Source organism: Diabrotica virgifera, chromosome 1 (genome assembly GCF_917563875.1).
Source record: "Diabrotica virgifera virgifera chromosome 1, PGI_DIABVI_V3a".
Lineage (NCBI taxonomy): Eukaryota > Metazoa > Arthropoda > Insecta > Coleoptera > Chrysomelidae > Diabrotica > Diabrotica virgifera.
In genome coordinates, this window is record NC_065443.1 from 21,706,003 (window position 1) to 21,726,576 (window position 20,574).

Consider the following 20,574-nt stretch of genomic DNA (forward strand, 5'->3'; position numbering starts at 1 on the left):
CCTGTCTTCCCTGCCTCTTGGAAGTTTGAACATTTAAGCTAAGCGAAAATCAATGTTTATTTATGATATAAACATTCTTTTCTGTTTTCGGGCAACAGTAAAATGCATTTTAAATTAAATAAATTAAATACATTCTTCCTTTTTGTCAAATAATTTAAATTAAAAAAAAGTTTGTGGACACCTTGTATATATAATTATGTAATTGTTTATAAGAGGCTGTTTTAGCCGGGGCTATTTTAGCCGGGGCTGTTTTGACCGGGGCTATTTTGTGTGCGATCTATTTTGTCGGGGCTATTTTGTTTGCGGGCTATTTTGTCGAGGCTATTTTGTGTTCGGGCTATTTTAACGGGGCTTTTTTGACGGGGCTGCTTTGATCGGGCTATTTTGACGGGTCACGGAGGGAATCAGCTAGATGCTAGAATAAAGGTAAATGAAACACCAATTACCAACACTAGGTAAACTGACGATACTATTATAATGGTGAACCTCCTCCACGACCTCCAGAGGCTAATAAACAAGATAGTTGAGTATGGACTATCAATATTGAGCATGAAACAAACAAGGAAGTCAAGAGAAAAGTTTACAAAAGAAACCATCAAAACACGAAAGCTGCAATACATAAAATGTTGGAAATTTCATGCATGGTGAGGAATACGACATACTTCAATTAATTATACAAAGGAAAATCCAGGGCAAGAGAAGTGTAGGCAGGGCCGTGTCGTGCTATGATGCGGCGAGGCGGTCGCATCAGGCGGCATCACAAGGGGGGCGGCATAATTAGTAAAATAAAAAAAATTGTCAGATTGTATGAAAATGTTGTCAAAAACTATAGAAAAATGGAAAAGTTACAGACAATAATATGGCTGATGACCAAATGAAAATTTAATGAAATTGCAGAACATTTTGATATAAGTACAGAATTTCCAGCTAACAATGAAATTCGAGCCAGGAAAAAAAGCGTTTATTTGACTACGAAAAATCTTTGGACGAGCTCTTAACAGATTAATCTAAAATAAATTTGTTTATGATGAAATCGATGATGAAACACTAGAAAAATATTTCATTCAATACTTTCAACAGAAAAAGAAAAAAAATCTGATGATATATATATCTTCTAGACGAATTGCGTGATATATTTCAAATTATACCATACTCCATGAAACCTTTAGAGTAGAGGTTTTGAACTATTTGTGCCAAAATGTAATAATTTCTTTATACCCAAATGTAGTTGTAAACTAAGAATTTTATAAACACTGTCCCGGTAGCTAGTGGGGAAAGAAGTTTTTCAAAATTAAAAACTATTATATGTATTGTATAAGACAAATAGACCTAAAACATTTCTCACTAGCTGCTACACCTATCTATCCCCACTAGACTACACCAATCTGACTGACGAGTTTGCCAAAATTAAAGTCAGAAGTGTACATTTTTTTAAATGTTACTTAAGAGCATAGACGCAAAATTTGCTTGCAATGCTTTTTAAATGCATTCACTGTTTTCGAATCCTGAAAAAACTAATAAATATTTTTGAAAAATTTAAACACAGATTAAAAGATTATTACCGAGGGCCGAAAGTCCCTTAGAATAAAGAAAAGGTTTCTTTTGAATAAGGTATTTGAAATTAAAAATTACACTTAATTTTTAATATAAACATTATAGAGATTTTTAGGGACTTTCGGCCCTCGGTAATAAGGTAATATTTTATTCTGCATTAAATTTTTCAAAAATACTAATTAGTTTTCTCAGGATTCGAAAAAAAATGAATGCATTTAAAAAGCATTGCAAGCAAATTTTGCGCCTAGCCACTTAATGTAGTGTTAATACATATTTCATTTAATTTAAAGTATTTTTTGTTTTTAAAATAAAAGTTTTGCTTCATTTTGTGTAGTTTCCTTTAAGGGGATGGGTACGTATTTTCGGCTGCAATGCTATTCAAAAGGGGATTCATTTTTTTCGAATCCTGAGAAAACTAATAAGTATTTTTGAAAAATTTAAACGCAGAATGAAAGATTGCGTTGTTAGCGAGGGCCGAAAGTCCCTGAGAACTTCTATAATGTTTATTTTAATAAGTAACAGGGGTGAAAAACTAAGAGAAAATTTAGTGTGATTTTTAATTTCAAATATCTCATTCAAAATAAACTTTTTATTTATTCTAAGGGACTTTCATCCCTCGGTAATAATTTAGTCTTTTATTCTGCGTTTAAATTTTTCAAAACTATTTATTGGTTTTTTCAGGATTCGAAAAAAATTAACACAATATCCGTGGTAATATTTTCCAAATCTATCGTTGTCTTACAACGCACTCAGTCGAATAGAATATTGTCAGCATATTGTTAGTCAGACAGTGACAATCAGTGACAATTTTAAATATTTGACATGGCATCGGGAATATTTTGAGTTGTCGATTAAATAATATTGATATACATATAGTGTATTTGATAAATAATAATGAGTTAAGACGTGAACTTAATAAAAAGTTATTTATTGTGTATTATTTGTGGAAGATCAAAGCAGATAATACATCAGGATAATATATTCTGTGATCCAAGTATTTTGTTGTTAAAGGCAGAAAAGACAGAAAAAGTAGGGATAGCCGTAAAATATTTGCGAATTATGTACCGATGACCTTAATAAAAATAAAAGTTAAGTTTCAATAATATTTAAGGGGCGGCATTTCGAAGACTTGCATCATATTTAAAAGATGTACCGCACGGCTCTGAGTGTAGGAAGGAGAAAAATCTAGTAATTGCGAAATTTAAGAGAATAGTAGAGACGCACATCAACCGAACTATTCAAGGAAGCCTCACCTAATAGGAGTAACCTCTGTCACGGAGATGGCACGTAAAGGAGAAGTGTTTTTTACGTGCTATCTACTGCCTACAATCTTATAGCCATATCTAACACTATGATAGCCTTGCCAATGAAATAGAAATTAGAAAACTTCTGTTGGAGTGAAAGTAAAAAGAAAGATATACTCCAACAGAAGTAAGGAAAAAAGAAAAATGTAACTAGTGGGACAAAACTGAGAATAGATGGGATGTAAAGAAGGGAGTGAAGTGGCTTCTACGTTGAGAAGCCGCATTAGGAAAAATACTACTTTCCAGTAGTATTAGTGGAGGAAAGTGGAAGGATGTAGAACTGAAGAGAAGGGGATATTAAAAGGGACAGAAGTAGAAGTGGGAAGAGACAGAGACAAACTGAATAGAGTTGGCTAGCAAGAGATGCAAGAGAACAACTTGACACTCAAGGATGGATACGGCTCGTTTGCATGCCTGTCGAAGAACAGTAGCTCTAAGTAGATAGTAATGAATAGAAAAGGTATATACTAAGATAAGAATAATGTACTGAAAATGTATAAAAATGAATAAGTGTTAAAGAAGAACCAATTAAATAAAACTAACAAATCATGGGCGCCATGAAAATGATCTTCGATCATTCTCCCAGGTATCTTACACTGCTGTCAAATATTAAATATATTAAATAAATAAGTATATGGAAATATAAAGGGAATAAGAATAAATGATATACAAAATAAATAAACATTTATTAAAATTAACTACCAGATTTTTAACAATCTCTGAGTTAGACAAAGCATATACTGTGACTAATATGACAAAAGTTATACAGAGGTTATATCTAAGATAACATTGGTAATAGAGAATGTGCCCGTGGCATGTTTTCCTTTTCTGTCGCTAGTTATTGAATTCTCAATACATATTTTTAAGTTCATCCACCATCCACACGCTATCCCTTGTGACACTATCATAATGTTTGTAGCAAGTCTAACAAACAGCTGAACTTCTTTATTGAATCTTTTCTAGCAGTTGCTTGATCTACTGTGGATCTTGGCGATCGAAAGCTACTCTGGTAGTTTCCGAGGTTTTATATCTGCATATGGGGTTATTCAATTTTTCCGTATGTTTGATAGTATCTTGTATGTTATATTTAGCAGAGTATACTTATATAGTTCTTGCACACTGATCTGTCACCTTTTTAATGAATTCAGTGGCGGCCGGTGAGGTAGTGCCATGGAGCCATGGCACTACCTTATTTTTATGCATTAACATATTTTTTTTTATCTTTAAACCGTTTTAGTGCCCGTTCATTTTTTGTGCGTATTTCTTTTCTCTTTATAAATTTTATAAAATCTGGCAACTGTGCAGTGTAGTAGAACCCTCGCCACTCACAGCGGAAGGGATGATCGCATCTTGCCAGTGCCAAAAGCTTAGATGGCTCAGCTGAAAAGAGAAAGATTTTACGGGCATTCTATGTAAGTGACAGAGATAGAGCTATATTGCACTTTTAATACACGTTTAAATGAAACTATTCGTGCCTGGCTCGACAAGGAAGATATAATATTTTTTACTATGATCATAGCGTTATCATAGTGAATAGTGGATCATAGATGCAAAAAGATTCTCGTACAGGGTAGTACTACAATTATGGTTTCGAGTTTCTTTACGTGCTCGCTCGCTCGTTTTTGTATTTATAATTATTACATTTGTAATAATTAAAGTTTTTATTATAAACTAATATATTTTTAAGTAATTTAAATTTTTTTAATTTTTAATAAAACCCGAGTTAAATTCAGCTTATCGTGATAGTCTAATTAAATTAAACACAATGAACAAGAAGTGGATAAAGAATCGATATGTTTTAATCAAATTAAAAATTATATCTATAATATGGTTTTGTGGAGCTTTCGAGTTAGTTTTGAGAAATCACGACGAAAAGGAAAATTCAGAAAATAGAATCATCTTTATGGAACTGTTCAATGTTAGCCGAATTAGACAACGACTTAGGTTCATATTCAAAGTTCCAAATCTTTAAAACATGTACCTCAAAACAACACAAAATGAACTCCTTCAGTGCATCTTAGATGTTTATCACGAGGAAATAAGGAAAGAAATTGAAAATTATCTTTGTGTTGCAGTGATTACCGATGAAAAGACATACGCCGCGTCGCTGGTGAATTTCAGTTAGTTATAGTTTTCCGATATTTGACATGATGTCAAATCAATTACTGAATGCATTTTAAATGTTTAAATTTCTTGACACCCCAGAAATGGTATATACCTACATAATGTAAAAGTATCCGTACCTACTTTTTTTTAATTTCTATTTTATACCTTTTTTGACAATATCGTGAACCCGTCACTAAAAATTTAGGCAGCTGCCCGAATTCTGGCTTCTTCTTCTTCAAGTCCGTCTCCTATCGGAGGTTGGAAATCATCACAGCTATTCTTATTTTACTGGCGGCTGCCCTAAATAGGTCGATGGAACTGCAGCCGAACCATTCCCTCAGATTTCTTAACCAAGATATTCTGCGCCTACCGATACTTCTCTTACCCCTGATTTTACCCTGGATGATCAGTCTCAGCAGCGAGTATTTGTCACCTCTCATAACATGGCCAAAGTATTCAAGCTTTCTTCTTTTAACAGTAAGTACAACTTCACATCCTTTTCCGATCCGACGTAAAATTTCGGCATTCGTCACGTGGCACGAATTCTGGCACTACCTACTTAAATTGATACGAGCCGCCACTGAATGAATTGGAATTCCACTGTTCTCAACCATGAAACGAAAGAAAGAAACTTTACTTTACTTAATCAGTAGACCCATTTGTACCTTTCGGTGTAGGGCCATTTATAATACAATTCATTAAATTACAATTCAATAAATTACAATATTTTACAATCTTCTGGATTGTCCTAGCTCTTAACGAACTTTCTCCATTCCTTCCTATTGGATGCCATCTGTGTTGCTTCCTGCCAAGTCTTACCCTTACTCTGCAGTATCTGCGAAATGTCACTGTTCCATTCTTTGATGGGCCTTCCTCTTCTATTCTTACCTATTGGTTTGGCTTCCCACACTCTTTTCACTTGTCTATCATTGTCCATCCGGGTTAGATGTCCGAACCATGCCAATTTTTTCTTCTTGATTGAGTCGAGTATCGGCTTGATTTTGAGTCTTTCTCTTATTTCTTCATTTCTGATTCTATCTGTTCTTTTTACTCCTATCGTTCTTCTGAGGTATTTCATCTCTGCTGCCTGTATTCTGCTCTGGTGTCTTTTGTTTAATATCCAATTTTCTGCTCCATATGTCACCGTAGGTCTATATATTGTTTTGTATATTGTCATCTTGGTCTTTGTTGATATTTCTTTGTTATTAAGGAATCCTCTATTTAGTGCTTGGAATAGTTTTCCTGTGTTTTCCATTCTGTTGTTAAGATCGTCCTCTATGTCTCCTTTGTTGTTGATTACTGTTCCTAAGTATTTGTATGAATTTGTCTGTATTAATTGATGTTGGTCTATCATTATTTCTATTTGATCTTCCGTCCCTTGTTTCCTTGATATTTTCATTATCTGAGTCTTCTCTTTGTTTACGTTTAAGTTGTATTTGCTTGCTTCTAGGTTCCATTTCTCTAAGTTGTATTTCAGTTTTTCTGCTGTTTCCGCAATTAATACTATGTCGTCTGCAAATATACACATCTCAGCGTTTATCATTTGCATTCTGTTCCAACCGATGCAGTATTTCTTGAAAGTTTTCTTACATTCTTTCACTATCTCATCTATTACATTTATGAATAGCACTGGGCTGAGACTTCCCCCTTGTCTAACTCCTTGAGTTGTTTCAAATGGTTCTGACTGTATATTTAACATTCTTACTGTATTTGTTGTTTTCATGTATATACTCTTTGTTGCTTCTATCAGTTCTTCGCTTACTTCCTTCTTCTTTAGGCTTTCCCATATATCTTTTCTTTTGACTGAGTCGAAGGCTTTTTCCATGTCTATAAAGCTCAGGTATATTTCTCTATTTTTCTTTAATGCTTTTTCTATTACTTGTTGCATGGTAAATATATGGTCTTGTGTGTTGTGTCCTTTCCTGAATCCACTTTGTACGTCCTCTAATTTATGTTCTATTTCTTTTCTGATTTTCCTTTCTATTATGGTTTCCTATACTTTTGCTGCTACACATAGTAGTGATATACCTCTATAGTTCTTACAGTCTCTTGTGTTTCCTTTTTTGTATATAGGTATAATTACTGCATTTGTCCATTCTCTGGGTATTACTTTTCTCTTCCATATTAGGTTATATATGTATAACAATTTTTCTTTTGCTTTTATTCCTATATATTTCATCATTTCTGGTGCTACTTCATCGCTTCCTGGTGCTTTTCCAATCTTTATCTTTCTTATTGCTTCATCTAGTTCTTCTTTTTCTATAGTTTCTGGATTTTCCGTGTTTCTTATGGATACTCTCTTTATGTGGCTTTCCTTCTCCATTGTGTTCACTTGATTTCCATTCAGTAACAGCTGGAAATGTTCCCTCCATCTTTCCATTATTGTTTTATCGTCATTTATTATTATTCCTTCCTTGTTCATTATTTGTTTCAGTTTCGTTTCTTTGTTGCTTCTTAGGTTTTTCAGTGTTCTATAAAATAATTTTACGTTTTCTGTGCTGTTTTCTTCCATTTTTTCTCCGAATTTTTCCCAACTTTTCTTTTTCTCTTTCCTAACTATCTCTTTAACTTTTGTTCTTTTTCTCTTATAATTTTCATATTTTTGTTGTGTTTTGTCTTGTATGTATTCTTTCCATAATTTCTTCTTTTCTTTTATTTCTCTTTTCACTTCATCGTTCCACCAAGACGTTCGTTTCCCTCTGTTGTTATTTCTTGTGGTTCCACATATTGATTTAGCTGTTTTTATCATCGCATTTTTAAATTTTCCCCATTCTTCTTCTATTGTTTCTGTTATTATATGTTCATTGTCTATTTCTTTCTCTAGCCCTTCTGTGTATCTTATTTTCGTTGTTTCTTCCCTTAGTTTATAAATTTTTATTATTTCTTTGTGTTCTCTGTTTATGTTCTCATTTCTTTTTATTTCTTTTCTTTTGCTTTTGAATGTGGTTTCTAGTAGATAGTGGTCACTACCAATTTCATAACTCCTTTTCACCCTTACGTCTCTTATCCAGTTCTTCTCTGTTTTTTGCACTATAGTATAGTCTATAATTGATTGTTCGTCTCTTGATTTGACTTCTCTTGTGATCTTGTGTATCCTTTTATGTTGGAAGTGTGTGTTCATAATCACCAGGTTATTGTTTAGACAGAATTCAAGTAGTAATTTTCCATTTTTGTTTATTTTTTCCTCCCCATACGGTCCGATGACATTGTTCCATTTTTCTGCTTCTTTCCCCACTCTACTGTTCATGTCTCCTGTGATCACCATTTTCTCTGTACAATCATTTATCACTTCTTGTAATTTGTCCCAGAACTCATTCTTTTCGTTTTTTGTTGCGTCTTCATCTGGTCCATAGCATATGATTAGGTTTGTATTGGTTTCCTCTGTATCCATATATATGTCTACTCTGAGTATAGGTTCGTTGTAATATATCCCATTTTTTTCTTTGTTGATACTATCCTTCTTAATCAGGCACGCTACTCCTGCCTGAGCTCTCTTCGTTTCTTCCACTCCACTGTATATTAGTAACATTCCGTTTTCTAATATTATTGATCCTCTTCCTTTTTTCTTTGTCTCTGTTATAGCTACTATTTCAATGTTCTTATCTCTAATTTCTTCCCCCAGTTCTATTTCTTTCCCATTTATACCTCTTACATTCCATGATGCCATTTTCAAAATTGTTCTGTTCTTTTCTATGTTTAAGTTGTACTTCAATTTGTTTTTCCTTACGTTTGTGTTATTATCTTTAAATCTGGTCATGTCCCTGTTCTTTGCCTGTTTTGTTTCTCTGTCCATCATTGTGTTTTCTACAGCTAGTTTTTTGAACAAGTTGGTTCTGTATTGTATGTTACTTTTTCTATCCGGCTTGTTTTTTGGTTCCATTTCCACTTAATGCCTTCAATAATTATGAATCCATATCCAATTTTTGTCCTTTTCCCATTAGTCTTTTCCTCTGCTGCTATCTTCCTAAGGTTTCTTTGTATTTCTATCTCTTTTAATGTTAGGTCACATTCTATATATACTCTATGTTGTTTATAGCTCATTAGTTTACCCTTGGCTTTCAGTATTTTCATTTTATCTTCGAATTTTTTACATTCTATAACACACATTGTTCATTTATCTTTTGTACCCTATTTATTTCTGATTTTACTCCCATTTTTGCTTCTATGAAGTTCTCTATTTGCTCTGTTCCTATTGTGTCTAGTGGTAAGCCTCTCATTATTAGGTTATTTTTCTTCTTTTCTTTCTGACATGCTTCCAAGGTTATTTCTATTTTATCTATTTTTTGTTTCATCGTAGCCATTTCTTTCTTTAGATTTTCATTTTCTCTTATTATTTCTTTCATTTGCAATTTGTATTCATTATTTTCCTTCCTAATTTCTTTTAGTTCCTCAATCATATTACCCATTGTATTTTTTATATCTTCCAGGTCCTTGTTTTTCTTTTTGTTATCGCTTGCTAATTGTCTCATTAGTTCCATCATTTCGTTCTGGCTGCTGGTTTCATTCGTTGATGGTTTCAACCTGTCTGGTGTTCGGTTCACTTTTCTACTCCTGCTAAATATATCTGGCTCCTCTTTGCTTTTTCTTTTACCGTCCTCATTAATGCTATCATTACCATCCGCCATCTTTCTTCCTATTCAAATTATTAAAGTAGGTATGTATTTATAAATACAAATATTAAATCAAATTAAAACCTACTTGATTAAATCAAATTAATTAAATTTTTTACTTTAATTACAAAATATTTATATATTATTCAATTTTTTACTTTAATTATAAAACTATTTAAATACCATTTAATATCTTATTTATTTATTTATATCAACAATTAATGTTCACTTGAATAAATTAGATTTATCAACAATGTCTTCTTCTTATCTTCAATATCTTCTTATTCTTCGATATCTTCTTATTCTTCAATATCTTCTTATTCTTCAATATCTTCTTGTTTTCGTTCAGAAAGCCGACTCTGTATTTTTCGATAGATAGATACCGAAGTACCTTAATTATAATTAAATCAATTTATTAGTAATTACCACTGCTGAAAGCAGCTTCGGCTAGTCCACCCATAGGACCTTGACTTCTTATCAGTGCCAAAAAACTTGACTATGACTGTAATTATTTTACTGTTAGTAGTTAAAATATAATTTTATTAAAACTAGGTTAGATTAATAATGTATGGATCTTACTTTCAATATTCTTTTTAAATTTACACTGTAAATTTCTTAACTCACTTATTTACACTTTGCAAATAATTTGGTGATTTTTCTGCTCGCAAAGCTTCCGTATTTGAAGTTTTTTGCGGAGCGGATTTAAATCGACCTCACTGTCTCTTTACCTAGTATCTCTCTCAACTGAACTTCTTTATTGAATCTTTTCTAGCAGTTGCTTGATCTACTGTGGATCTTGGCGATCGAAAGCTACTCTGGTAGTTTCCGAGGTTTTATATCTGCATATGGGGTTATTCAATTTTTCCGTATGTTTGATAGTATCTTGTATGTTATATTTAGCAGAGTATACTTATATAGTTCTTGCACACTGATCTGTCACCTTTTTAATGAATTCAGTGGCGGCCGGTGAGGTAGTGCCATGGAGCCATGGCACTACCTTATTTTTATGCAGAAACATATTTTTTTTTATCTTTAAACCGTTTTAGTGCCCGTTCATTTTTTGTGCGTATTTCTTTTCTCTTTATAAATTTTATAAAATCTGGCAACTGTGCAGTGTAGTAGAACCCTCGCCACTCACAGCGGAAGGGATGATCGCATCTTGCCAGTGCCAAAAGCTTAGATGGCTCAGCTGAAAAGAGAAAGATTTTACGGGCATTCTATGTAAGTGACAGAGATAGAGCTATATTGCACTTTTAATACACGTTTAAATGAAACTATTCGTGCCTGGCTCGACAAGGAAGATATAATATTTTTTACTATGATCATAGCGTTATCATAGTGAATAGTGGATCATAGATGCAAAAAGATTCTCGTACAGGGTAGTACTACAATTATGGTTTCGAGTTTCTTTACGTGCTCGCTCGCTCGTTTTTGTATTTATAATTATTACATTTTTAATAATTAAAGTTTTTATTATAAACTAATATATTTTTAAGTAATTTAAATTTTTTTAATTTTTAATAAAACCCGAGTTAAATTCAGCTTATCGTGATAGTCTAATTAAATTAAACACAATGAACAAGAATTGGATAAAGAATCGATATGTTTTAATCAAATTAAAAATTATATCTATAATATGGTTTTGTGGAGCTTTCGAGTTAGTTTTGAGAAATCACGACGAAAAGGAAAATTCAGAAAATAGAATCATCTTTATGGAACTGTTCAATGTTAGCCGAATTAGACAACGACTTAGGTTCATATTCAAAGTTCCAAATCTTTAAAACATGTACCTCAAAACAACACAAAATGAACTCCTTCAGTGCATCTTAGATGTTTATCACGAGGAAATAAGGAAAGAAATTGAAAATTATCTTTGTGTTGCAGTGATTACCGATGAAAAGACATACGCCGCGTCGCTGGTGAATTTCAGTTAGTTATAGTTTTCCGATATTTGACATGATGTCAAATCAATTACTGAATGCATTTTAAATGTTTAAATTTCTTGACACCCCAGAAATGGTATATACCTACATAATGTAAAAGTATCCGTACCTACTTTTTTTTAATTTCTATTTTATACCTTTTTTGACAATATCGTGAACCCGTCACTAAAAATTTAGGCAGCTGCCCGAATTCTGGCTTCTTCTTCTTCAAGTCCGTCTCCTATCGGAGGTTGGAAATCATCACAGCTATTCTTATTTTACTGGCGGCTGCCCTAAATAGGTCGATGGAACTGCAGCCGAACCATTCCCTCAGATTTCTTAACCAAGATATTCTGCGCCTACCGATACTTCTCTTACCCCTGATTTTACCCTGGATGATCAGTCTCAGCAGCGAGTATTTGTCACCTCTCATAACATGGCCAAAGTATTCAAGCTTTCTTCTTTTAACAGTAAGTACAACTTCACATCCTTTTCCGATCCGACGTAAAATTTCGGCATTCGTCACGTGGCACGAATTCTGGCACTACCTACTTAAAGTGATACGAGCCGCCACTGAATGAATTGGAATTCCACTGTTCTCAACCATGAAACGAAAGAAAGAAAAACGGTTCCTAAATTATCGAAATATGTAGGTACTGACACCTTTTTACTTTTTACTAAGTTATATGGGCTTCAGTCAAGAATATTTTCAGGAAATTATCATTACATTTCCCAATATACTTTTAATTATAATAATTATAATTCTACGTTGGTTTATTAGTCGCAAATAATTTTAAACAATGTTTTACGATAAAATCTTTAAATTCATGGTTTCTAACCTTTTGACATACAAAAGAGACCATAAAACATTGTTCAACTTTAGCAAATATATTCCCCAATGAATAGTAATCAATAACCTGCCTCTTCAACAAGCATCACTGACTGTCTCCTGAGAGTCTCAGTAAATACTATCATCAATTCAACCTACAAATTATACCGTGAAGCATGGCAATAATATGGACCAAATAAAGACACCCTCAACATTAAAGTTAATTCTAGCAGGGCCGGTTGGAAAATAATTTAACATTAGTAATAGGTATGTATTATATTTTTATAAGTCGGACATTCGAGTATAGTCGGTTCGCTAAACTCAGACGCAACTGGCTAGATATTTTAGTCGATAATTTTTTTGTTTTTTGCCAACTTTGCAAAAATTTGCAAAATTACTAACTATTTAGTGATTATTAATAGTCCAAGTAATGAACCTTGAAATAGGACAAAACCTCGCAATTTTTACAGAATGGATCGATTTGCTTGAAAATTTGAAAGTAGTGGATAGTCCAAGGATCAAAATCTATATGATGCCGAAACGCGCTTTTACCATGGGGGTGGTTGGCACCCCCTGTTGGGGGTGGAAATTTTTTATTATATTTTGACCACAAAAGTTGGTAAAAACGTTCATTCTAAGCAAAAAATGTTCTATACATTTTTTTGATAAAATTAATAGTTTTCGATTTATTCGCTATCGAAAGTGTTAGTATTATATCAAAAAATCAATGTTTTTAATCATTTTTCTGCTAATAACTCCAAAAGTTTTCGTTTTATCAAAACAACCTTACTTAACAAAAATGTACTATTTGAAAAAATAAACAAAACCGTGTTTTTTAATTTTCTTTAAGACCAACAGTAATCAAGATATACTTTATTATATGTTAGCTCTCCTTTGTCAAATGTTAAATATTGTAGTTTCAAAGTCAAAAGACGGGAAAAATATGCATTTTTCGAGAATAACTTGTTAAAACTAATTTAAATAATTTAAAAATATCTATCTCTAGAAATAAAAAGAAGTCTCTAGCTCAAAAATTAAGTGACTTATATGAAAAGAATGTCAGTCCCTATTTTTTTCAGCGCAAAAGTGGTCGGAAGCAACCCCGTAATTACCACCCTAATTAAAACTAGTCATTGACTTTATTTGGTCTTATTTATTTATGTATTATTAATAGATTCGAGAAGTTTGACCGACTTAGAATGATTCGTTTTTAAAAAAAATTTTGAATTTTTTTGAAAAAGAATTTTTGTAGTTTGGAAAAAATGGCATTTTCTTCTGAATAGAAAGATTAGCATCAGAGATGTGAAAAAATGTTTAAATATTAAATTGTAGCTAATTTAATTCCCAAGAATTTGGTATGAGAAAAATTTTTCTATGGCAAAAATTAAGTGAGCTATTGACAATTAAAACTTGTAATAGCATGCAAAAACCACCTTTACCAACCCTTTCAAAGTCACCTCTTTTTGTGACTAAAAATTTAAGTACGATTTAATATTAATAGGCTTGTAGATCTTGTAAAAACCTACAAAATTCTTTTAAACCAAACTTTCTAAGATACAAAATAAAAAAGTTACGGTTAAAAAAAAAACATATTTTTTTGAGAAAAAAAAAAGGAGAAATCCAATTGTAAGCATAATAATGTAAGTTAGCGGTGTTTTTAGTCATTGGCCTTATTCATTCTTCTTTATTTGTGTATTATTAATAGATTCTAGAAGTTTGACTGGCTTAAAATGATAAGTTTTTAAAAAACTGAAGTTAAAAGCGAATAAAGAATTTTTGTAGTTTTGTAAAAAATGCCATTTTCTTCAGAATAGAAAGATTAGCATCAAAGATAAGAAAAAATGTTTAAATATGAAATTGTAGGTTATTTAATTCTTAAGAGCTTGGTGTGAAAAATTAATTTCTGCGACAAAAATTGAGTGAATAGTAAATGAGTATACTATAGAAGAACATTGATTTTTTCCATATAAAACTAACATTTTCAATAGCGAATAAATCGAAAACTATTAGTTTTATGAAAAAAATGTATACAACATTTTTTGCTTAGAATTAATGTTTTTATCAACTTTTGCTGTCAAAATATAATAAAAAATTTCCACCCCCGAGATGGGGTGGCAAACACCCCCATAATAAAAGCGCCTTTCGGCATCATATTGATTTTGATCCTTGGAACATCCACTACTTATTCTCAAATTTTCAAGCAAATCGATCCATTCTGTAAAAATTGAGGGGTGAAAAGCTTCGGTTCCTGGACTATAACTATTTAGTAATTATTTTTTGCCAATTTTACTAAAATTGGCAAAATTACCGACTACCGACTAAAATATCTAGAAAGTTGCGTCTGAGTTTAGCGAACAGACTATATTATACATATCTCCCTAAAACTAAAACAAATTATATTTTTCTTTATCATCCCGTTTTTTAAGAAGACTACAAATTTAATTTTAGAAATAGTAATTGATTATACAGAGAAAATAGTATCACACGTGATATAAATTAGAAAAATGGAACGATGTTATAAGACTATGCGGAGAGAATAAAATTAACAATAATGGAAAACTATCTACACTGCGCGTCACAGAAAAGAGGCCACCCAAAAAATGGGTCATTTTTGATGTCTCAAATTTCCTAAACCTGTTGTCAGATTTAAGTGATTTTTTAATATGTTATAGCCTTATTTCTTTAACAATATCGCTATAATAATATTGTTGCTGGACAGGTAAATTGTCATTGTATATCGGGCGTACCAATCAAACTGTGTTTTGTTCTCAAAGTTCACCACACCCTGTGGAATATTCTAGCATTTATAAAATACTGAAATTAAAACCCAACCATAGCCTCAGGTCCTCAGGTATTCTAAACATTGTGTTTTTTTATTCATTTGCTTATGTTGGACAATAAAAAAGTTAGCTACTTTAACAACTAGCCATGTTCTTTATCAATACAGGGTGTTTCTAAATTTCTAATTTCTAAGCGCGACAAACTTTAAGGGGTAATTCTGCATGAAAAAATAATGACCGTTTGCTTTATAAACATATGTCCGCAAATGCTTCGTTTCTGAGATACGGGATGTTGAATTTTTTTTACAAACTGACGATTTATTTATTGCTCTAAAACCGGTTGAGATATGCAAATGAAATTTGGTAGGTTTTAAAAGGTAGTTATTGCGCATTTTTTTACATACAATTGAGAATTTTATATTCACCACTGGCGTGCATACGGGTAATATGATCCGTATTCTGGGTAATATGACCCGTATGTACGCCAATGAAGAATATAAAATTCTTAGTTGCATGTCAAAAAATGCGCAATAACTACCTCTTAGATACTACCAAATTTCATTTGCATATCTCAACCGGTTTTAGAGCAATAAATAAATCGTCAGTTTGTAAGAAAAAATTCAACATTCCTATCTTGGAAACGAAGCATTTACGGACATATTTATGTTAATAAAGCAAACGGTCATTAGTTTTCATGCAGAGTTAGCCCTTAAAGTTTGTTACACTTATTTAAAAACACAGCACATATTTACAGCAGCGTAAAGCTGATAGAATCATCCAAAAAGCTTTGCTTTCGCTATGTATTTAATAGCCAACTGCATATATGACATAAGAGCACTATGCATCAAACTCTCCGTAGGTGAATTGGTATCAATAAAATCGTACATCGTTGCTTCGGCATAGGATTGCATCGTCAGACACCCTGGCTGATACAAAGGACATCGCACACATCTTATGGAAAATATAATGTCACTCAAATTCAATAAAATTTATACGAATAGATTCGTTTTAAATTAACGGTCAAATCTTATCATTGCGCCAACTCTTAATTATGATTAATTACGGCGCAAATTGCAATTAAAGTTTATCGAAATCAAATTTTTTAGTCAGTAAAAGTGTCAGTTACAATCACTATTGCTCTGGGTGCTATTCAAAAGAGCTTAAACCCCGCTGGGCCTAAGCGGATTAGTGAAACTAATCCGCTGATTTATGGAGTACCGACAATTTGGGTATTATAAAATACTTTTTCTCTCTCTAACTTATGTACGTATCCATTTGATTTCAGATTTATTTATATCAATGTCTGCTCTTATTATTGAAAATATGGAGTTGGCGCAATGATAAGATTTGACCGTTAATTTAAAACGAATCTATTCGTATAAATTTTATTGAATTTGAGTGACATTATATTTTCCATAAGATGTGTGCGATGTCCTTTACAAACAGACAACCGATGAATGTCTGATATTCCCCACTTCAAGTAGAAAGCTAAAAAAGTACCATATATTTGAACGGTCATCAACGAAATACGAAGCTTTGCACTCGCAACAATAATTGGAACCATAACTTTTTAATATAATATTCTGTTCATTTTATATTGGAATATTTTTTGTCATTCTACTAAAACCAGACCTGTACTACACTCTCTCCCTTTTAAAATGACGTCCACTGCTTCCCTGCGGTTTATTGAATAAACGACCCGTTGAGTGTTTATTTTGAATTTATTTATTTATGTAATTATTAAAGATATGTGCTCGTTGAGGGTGCATTGATTGCATTGTTTGCTGATTAATTTTATATCATTCATAACTTCAATTCGGCTATGTGAGGCTTGATAAAAATTTTTTGGAAGTAAAAGCTTTGGTAGGTATAAAAAATACGTTGTAGGAATATGTTTCTTCTTCTTTAATCAGAATCAGGAAATAGTTTTTATAACCATAGAACACTGGTGTAGGTAGGTACTGCTGGTTTAGTAAAAAAATACTGTGGTTCTTTTTTTTTCACAACTCCTTTTTTTACTTTCACTTCGTCACCTTTCACCGTTTTTCCGATGAGCTGTCTATGGTATGCGCAGCATTCTACTCCAGTACAAGAGAGTACCTACAACATCTGAAAGGCACCATATCTACCCCGTATAGAAATATTGGAATTAGATACCTACAAGTAGTGCATTAAATTATAATCTCATTTTTATTTTTGAGATTAAAATAATTTGGCTGAATAAACTCCGACATAAATAATTCCCCTGTTCCTGAACAGGAATAAACATTTACAGGGCAATTCCGCTCTTCCTGGTTTGATAGGGACAGGGGGGTCAGGCCAGATGTATCTAAGTTTAGCATTAGCTCCTCTAGTTTATGGTAGGGGAGCAAAGTATGCTAAATGTGGAGTCACTCGAGCGCTTTGGGGACCTATTGGGTTGTGAAGAGTAGGTCCTAAAACCAAAAAAAGTTAAGTAAAGTTTTACATTTTAGTGGGGACTTGTCCATTTTTAATTTAATTTTCCATTTCCAACAATCGTTTATTTAGATTATAGCGCCATCTATCCATGATTAGAAAAAATGTCTCGAATAAAAGTTACTTATTTTTGCGTAAGGAATCCAAATCTGCAATAAAAAATGGGGGCTCCCATTTAAGATTTTAAAGTAACCCCCCACCCCATTTTCGGGGTGGGTCGTGTTTGGTGTCATTCGATAGATTTTTCAAAAATATTAAATAAGTGAATTTTTCAGTTTATCGATCTGATGTTCATTTCGCGAAATATCGCGGGATTCTTATTTAAAATATTAAATTTACCCTTACATCTCTCCGTGAGAAGTCGTGTTTGGTATCATTCAATAGATTTTTGAAAAATATTGAGTACATATTTTTTAGTTTTTCGGTCTGTTATTCATTTCGCGAAATATTCGCTTTTTTCTTGTGAAATTTTGGGACTCACCAACTTCCTTACGCCCCGCTCAAATCGTCAGTCGTTTTGCATTTACTTAACTTACCTTATCATAATTTGACAAACTGACGATTTCTAGTTTTTCTAAGGATATTTTTTTTCGCCCCCCCCCCTTACGAACTCCCCTGCATTAAGAGCCAATATATGGTAGAGGTACATTTTCAGGGTACAAGGTTTCTCCCCATGTAATAATCTGACGCGCTCGAATAACTGCAAAATTCCCCGCTTGGGCCCCCTGCCCCCTACCATTAGAGGAAAGTCGCCAATTATGGAATACCATTTTGTTTTGGGGATATAAAATAATACCTTTATAGAAATGAAAACGGGTGGGTTGTGATTGCGCGCAGCGGTCAAATACCTCCTGCGGTTCTCTCACTCTATTACCCGCAAGTTAGGTTTGGACCGAAGGGTTAGGTCTTCCTCCTTTCTGACCGCTGGGCGCAATTGCAATCTGCCCATGAAAACAATTTAATGTTATGACACATCAGTCATACATTTTTATGTAGTAATTAAAAGCCTTCTATTAAATATCTTAATTAACAAAAAAAAATCGAACAAAAAAACGAAATCCCAAATGAGTAACCAAATATGGAATAGGTACCCATATATGGAATATAGGCATAAACCAACATATCATTAACAAAAATAGACATAAACATCTGAGATCAAATAAATTTAAATACGAAATTGGCGAAAAATGAAAGAAGTAGCTTAATTCACTTGCTTGTTGATTGACATCACAGATCCATGTACGAAACTCTGGACCAGCACAATCATAATGAGCCCGCTTACACTTAATCAACTATTCCATAATTAGGCACCAACGACTGTCCATATTTGGATTTGTACATTAGTTCAAACTAGTAGCAACATTTTTTCAAGTCGTAATATTTGAATTACAGAAGGTCATAAAATACCTACCAAAATAAAAGTACTATTGATATACGCAATAGCATAACAAGTCTGTATTCATGTATCACCATTAATACTCGTTGAACATATTTACCTCTGAAATTTTCTGCGAGACGATAAAACAAAATGCGCCTGTCAGACACGTATCGTTCGCGCATCTGACACAGAGGTGTGAATACGATAATAAACAGAGCGACTGAAATAGAGAATGGTCTTGTAGTGCGCTTCCAACCTATATTTTCGGAGAAATCATGGAATTCCACATTAGGGCACTATTCCATATTTGGTTACTTTCCTCTATAAATAAATGTTGCGGAAAATTTTAATAACAGTCTCGAAAATAACACATGAAACAATCAAACTAAAAGAAAAAAAACTACGAAAAAAAGTAAAAGAATGTGAGTTGCTGTGAAACTTGCAACAGACAAGGATGCAAAGGAAAACTGGAAGATTTTTAATTTTCTAGATATAAAACTCAAATATTGAAGTACCTAATGAAAATCACAGAAAAAAAATAAATAATAGGAAAGGCCACATAAATTATCGGCAAACACATTCATTATGTACAATGACAATAACGGTATAATATGGAGTCTCAGAACAACTCAAAAGAACAATGCACAAACATTTCGAGCAAAGTCTGACAAGTTGCTGCTAACACCTACTGCTTATTATTTAGATGAGTTTAAAATTTTTTTTTATTTTATTCTGGCCTTGGTTTAGAACCTTTAGCGACGCAATTACATATATAATACCTAATAGTTATTTATGATATAAGTGTTAAAAGTACACGTTTAAGGCACGCATGTGAAAGTTTGACATGAGTGCCTTAAAAATGTACTTTTTAACACACATATCACAATACAGTGATGAGCGCACTAATAACCGGCAAAATAACGCAAAAGATGGAAAGCATATTAAGTTGTGAGATAAAAAGAGATGAACTTAGTGGAGGTGTTAAATTTAGCGATAGTAACTTATAGATTGACATTATATTAATTATTTTCCACCTTTAGATATATCCGACGAATTTAGAAATGCCAGTGTCACAGTGACAGTTTTAGTTGACATACTCCTCTGATACGTATAAAGGTGGGAAACAATCAATATAATGTCAATTTATATGTTACTATCGCTAAATTTAACAACTCTGCTAGTTTTATTTCTTTTTATCTCACAATTTAATATGTTTTCCATCTTTTGCGCTATTTTGCCGGTTATTAGCACGCTCATCATTGTATTTTTTCTACAAACGTAATTACAGGACAATATATACAAAAACTTTTACTTAAACTTGACTGACATTCCAATTTTATATTTTTTTTGACATTACATCAAAATCGAATATACGGTCAATACGAACTGCAGTGCCTTAAAATTTTTTTAAAGCACTAGTGCCTTAAAGTAGCATTTTTAACGCTCGTATGGAGTGCTAAAAATTGCATTTTTAACACGGTTGTAGAAAAAATTATGATTCGTTCATAAGTACAAAATTGTCCAGTATACACTTAAAAATAAACAAATAAACTATGCTAATTTTTTTCTTTTCTTTTTTTCTTTTTTTTTTCCTTTTTTTTTTTCTTCACTACGGTAGGAACTAAATCCGATTC

At 32.5% G+C, this 20,574-nt stretch overlaps 1 protein-coding gene across 1 annotated transcript in view; it reads left to right on the forward strand.

Moving 5' to 3' along the window:
• Positions 1-20,574, forward strand: part of LOC114324477 (LIM/homeobox protein Lhx3) — a 279,019-nt gene that overhangs the window by 53,630 nt on the left and 204,815 nt on the right. The gene's annotated exons all lie outside the window — the stretch shown is intronic.